A 5,000-nucleotide genomic window follows, 5' to 3' on the forward strand; every position below is an offset into this window, starting at 1 on the left:
GGATGGGGGACTCTCCCTGAGGAGTTGGGGGGGGGGATGGATGGGGACTCTCCCTGAGGAGTTGGGGGGGGGGGATGGGGACTCTCCCTGAGGAGTTGGGGGGGGATGGATGGGGGACTCTCCCTGAGGAGTTGGGGGGGGGGGATGGGGACTCTCCCTGAGGAGTTGGGGGGGGGGATGGATGGGGACTCTCCCTGAGGAGTTGGGGGGGGGGGATGGGGACTCTCCCTGAGGAGTTGGGGGGGGGGGGATGGGGACTCTCCCTGAGGAGTTGGGGGGGGGGATGGGGACTCTCCCTGAGGAGTTGGGGGGGGGGGATGGGGGACTCTCCCTGAGGAGTTGGGGGGGGGGGATGGGGACTCTCCCTGAGGAGTTGGGGGGGGGGGGGATGGGGACTCTCCCTGAGGAGTTGGGGATGGATGGGACTCTCCCTGAGGAGTTGGGGGGGGGGGGATGGATGGGGACTCTCCCTGAGGAGTTGGGGGGGATGGATGGGGACTCTCCCTGAGGAGTTGGGGGGGGGGGGATGGGGACTCTCCCTGAGGAGTTGGGGGGGGGGATGGGGACTCTCCCTGAGGAGTTGGGGGGGGGGGATGGGGACTCTCCCTGAGGAGTTGGGGGGGGGGATGGGGACTCTCCCTGAGGAGTTGGGGGGGGGGATGGGGACTCTCCCTGAGGAGTTGGGGGGGGGGGATGGGGACTCTCCCTGAGGAGTTGGGGGGGGGGGATGGATGGGGACTCTCCCTGAGGAGTTGGGGGATGGATGGGGACTCTCCCTGAGGAGTTGGGGGGGGATGGATGGGGACTCTCCCTGAGGAGTTGGGGGGGGGGATGGATGGGGACTCTCCCTGAGGAGTTGGGGGGGGGGATGGGGACTCTCCCTGAGGAGTTGGGGGGGGGGATGGGGACTCTCCCTGAGGAGTTGGGGGGGGGGGATGGGGACTCTCTCTGAGGAGTTGGGGGGGGGGGATGGGGACTCTCCCTGAGGAGTTGGGGGGGGGGGGGATGGGGACTCTCTCTGAGGAGTTGGGGGGGGGGGATGGGGACTCTCCCTGAGGAGTTGGGGGGGATGGACGGGGTCTCTCCCTGAGGAGTTGGGGGGGATGGACGGGGTCTCTCCCTGAGTAATATACACTAGGGATTCTGAAGATGTTGGAAAGCTTGCCGACTCACAAAAGTTGTGGAGGAACTCAGTAGGTCAGCTAGCATCTATGGATGGAATAAACTGTCTACATTTCAGTCCAAGACTTTTCATCACCCCTCTCCCTGAGTCCACCACCAAGAAGAGCTCTGTTCCAAACCCAGATTACAGCAGTTTGTAGGGAATAATTACCCCCACAGGAGTCAAGTACGAAGATATTGGACCAATTTGAGCTGGTCTTCAGACCATAAGACATATCATAGGAGCAGAATAGGCCAATCGCTCATCGAGTCTTCTCCGCCATTCCATAATGGCTGATTTATTATCCCTCTCAAACCCACCTCCTGCCTTCTCTCCATAATCTATCAACCTCCACTTCAAACATCCTCTCCACATTAACTCTTTCTACACCTTTCAATATTCAAACGGTTTCAATTAGATCTGCCCTGATTCTTCTAAACTTCAGCCATCACGAGTCTTGCCTGCTCAAAGTCTTGGGACACAGAGAGTTAAGCTGAGTCCAGATGTTTCCGCAGCACGCAGTGTTTACGAGTCTAACGAGACCCACCCAAATTCAGAACAATAGCGGGATGCAGAGTGGGAGCCAATTACAGCAGCAGGGGACACTTTTAACACCAGTTGCATTTGTGAGTCAGTTTTTCTGCGTTGTGAAGGAAGGAATCTCGGAGTATTCAGTGCCATGAAATACTGCCAGGGCTGGGAGAGAATGCAACTCCTTCTACCAAACGGGGTGCCTTCAAGTCACACAGTCTAGCCCTGTAAAACCTTAAACACAAGGGGTTCTGCAGATGCTGGAAATTCAGAGCAACACTCACTGAATGCTGGAGGAACTCGGCAGGTTGGGGAGGGAGGGGAATGGTAGGACTATCGCCTCCCAGCTTTTCACTTCATCCACCCTCCCACACCTTCACCTCTCATCTTCCAGCTTGTACTCATTCCCAAAAGTCGAATGCTTAATCCCCTCTGTTAGCTGCTGCCTGACCTGCTGACTTCCTCCAGCATTCTGTGCTTGTTTATAAAACCTTAGTCTATCCTCCGCTGGAGTTCATGGTTGTGTAGCGGTTAGCATAATGCTATTCCAGCACCAATGGCCTGGGTTCAATTCCCGCCGCTGTCTGTAAGGAGTTCGTACATTCTCCCTGTAAGCAGGTGCTTCCCTCCCGGTTCTCCAGTCTCCTCCCACAATTGCAAGACGGATAGGGTATGGGCTAGGCTCAGTGAGCTGTGGCCATGCTACGTTGGTGCAGGCAGCCCTCGGACTGCGTTGCTCGATCACACAAACGATGCATTTCACTGTGTATTTCAACGTGCGTGTGAGAAGTGAAGCTAACTTTTGAATCTTCTTTCTTCAGGTCACTGTGGGACCACGGCCAGTGGGCCAGAGTACAGTGCAGGAAGGTTATGCTGCAACTTCACAAAACCTTGCTCAGACTTTGTCTGGAGAGCTGTGTACGGTTCTGTCCAGCGCCTATCCGAAGGCTGTGATAGTGCCGAAGAGGGCGCAGAGGAGGTTCACCAGGATATTGCCTGGGATGGAGTATTTGAGTTATGAGGAAAGAACATGGAGCATAGAACTGGCAGTGCAGTACAGGCCTTTTGGCCCACAATGCTGTGCTAGCCTTTAACCTACTCTAAGATCAATCAAACCCTTCCATCTCACAGAAACCCTCTGTTTTTTCTACCATCCATGTGCCTATCTCAGAATATCTTAAATACCCCTAATGTATCTGCCCCTACCACCACCCCAGCAGTCTGTTCCACACATCCACTATTCTCTGTGTGAAAACACAACCTCTGACATCCCCCCGACACATTCCTTCTTAAGATGATACACCCTCCTCTTAGCCGCTTCCATACTGGGGCGAAGTCTCTGGCTGCCCACTCGATCATCTCGTACAAAGCCACCTCTCATCCTTCTTCACTCCTAAAGAAAAGCCCGAGCTCCCTCAGCCTGTCCTCATAAGACAAGCTCTCTGATCCAGGCAGCGTCCTGGCAAATCAATTCTTCACCCCCCCCCACCCCCAATTCAACCTTTCACAGTAAAGGACCGGGTCCATTTCACTGGAATGGAGGAGTCACAATTATGGTACAGGACCTTCGGCCCATCTTGTCTGTGTGGACCTCGATGCCTAACCTAGCTATTCCCATTTGTGGGAGATTCAGAGGGGGCGCAATTAAGGTGTATAAAATTATGAGGGATAGTGATAGATTCAAGATTGTTTAACGTCATTTCCTGTACACAAGTGTAAGGCGAACTAAATAATTGTTACTCCGGGTCTGATGCAGCACAAAAATAAAACCCAAATGATAAAGAACACAATAATAATAAAAAGAAATGCACAATAAATATAAATACATAAGATTGCTCATATACGTAGATTGATTGCATGCCCATAAAGTGACATTAGGCTGTCCATAAGGTGACTGATGGGAAATAATAAAATAGTGGTGGAGATAGTGGGTGGAGGTGTTGATCAGTCTTACTGCTTGGGGAAAGTAACTGGTTATGAGTCTGGTGGTCCTGGCGTGGATGTTACGTAGCTTCCTCCCCGACAGGAGTGGGTGGGATCCTTCATGATGTTACTGGCCCTTTCCTAGCACCTTTCTGTATATACGTCCTTAATGGTGGGTAGGCAGTTGGACAGTTTTGACTACATGTTGTACAGCCTTCCTGTCCACTGCAGAGCAGTTTCCATGCCAAGCAGCGGTGCAGCTTGTTGGGCTGCTCTCTACTGTGCACCTGTGATGTGAGTACAGAAGTACGTAGTCCAGCTCTCTTCAGCATTCGCAGGAAGAGGCATGGGTGAGCTTCCGTGTCTGAGTAGGATGTGTTCTGGGACCATGAGAGACTGTGTGAGACGTGCAGTCCCAGTAGTTTGTAACTGATTGCAGTTTCCACTGCCGTGCCGACAATGTAAAGAGGGCTGTGCTGAGAGTCCTCCTGAAGCCGATAACCATCTCCTTTGTCTTGTTGACATTGTGGAAAAGGTTATTTCCCTGGCACCAGGCCTCGGGCTCTTCCCCCTCCTCTCTGTAGGCCGTCTGATCATTGTTGCTGATGAGCCCCACCATTGTCTATATGAATTTTAGTCAGGTGTTTGACAAGATCCCTCATGGGAGGCCCATCCAGAGGATTAAGATGCTTGGGATCTGCCCGTTTGGATTCAGAACTGGCTTGCCACAGCAGGTAGTGGTGGAAAATACTTATTCTCGCTGGAGGTCTGTGATAAGTGGTGTTCCACAGGGGTCTTTATGGGGACCTCTGCTGTTTGTGACGATGAAAATGTAGATGGGTGGTTTTGTAAGTTTTATTGGCAGATGTTAGTGGTTTGGATAGCAGAAATGACTGGCCAAGAATACGGTGGGATATAGATCAGTTGCAGATATGGGTGGATATATGTGAAGTGTGTGCCTTGGTAGGTCAAATGCAGAGACAGTATATCTTGAAGACAAAATCTTTAACAGTGCTGATGAAGAGAGGCATCTTGGGGTCCATGTCCATCACTTCCTGAAAGTGGCTACACAGGATGACAGGTTGGTTCTGAAGGTATATGTCATGCTTGCTCTTATAGTCAAGGAATTGAGTTCAAAGGTCAGAAAGTTATGTTGCAGCTTTATAAAACTCTAATTAGGGCAAGTTGTTTTTTCCCCTTTCTCTTCTTTTTTACACACAGACAGTAGTGGGTGCCTGGAATGTGCTGTCTGGGGTGATGGCAGAGGTAGACTCATTAGAGACACTTAAGGGACATTTATATAGACACATGAATGTGAGGGAAATGGAAAATATGGACATTGTGTAGGCAGAGGCGATTAGTCTAGTTAGCAATTTGATTGTTA

General features: G+C 51.8%; 1 protein-coding gene across 13 annotated transcripts in view; it reads right to left on the minus strand.

Moving 5' to 3' along the window:
- Positions 1–4,537: 4,537 nt before the first annotated feature.
- The window catches only part of LOC140728114 (tensin-1-like), a 429,660-nt gene continuing 429,197 nt past the window's right edge, over positions 4,538–5,000 (minus strand). For 8 of the 13 annotated variants that reach the window (XM_073046321.1, XM_073046329.1, XM_073046328.1 and 5 more), the window contains one exon: positions 4,540–5,000. This exon is cut by the window's right edge and continues 1,531 nt beyond it. The gene's annotated coding sequence lies outside the window, so the exon portion shown is untranslated. The other 5 variants (XM_073046319.1, XM_073046316.1, XM_073046322.1 and 2 more) reach the window with 3 other exon arrangements.

The sequence above is a fragment of the Hemitrygon akajei genome, chromosome 5, assembly GCF_048418815.1.
Source record: "Hemitrygon akajei chromosome 5, sHemAka1.3, whole genome shotgun sequence".
In the NCBI taxonomy this organism is placed as follows: Eukaryota; Metazoa; Chordata; class Chondrichthyes; order Myliobatiformes; family Dasyatidae; genus Hemitrygon; species Hemitrygon akajei.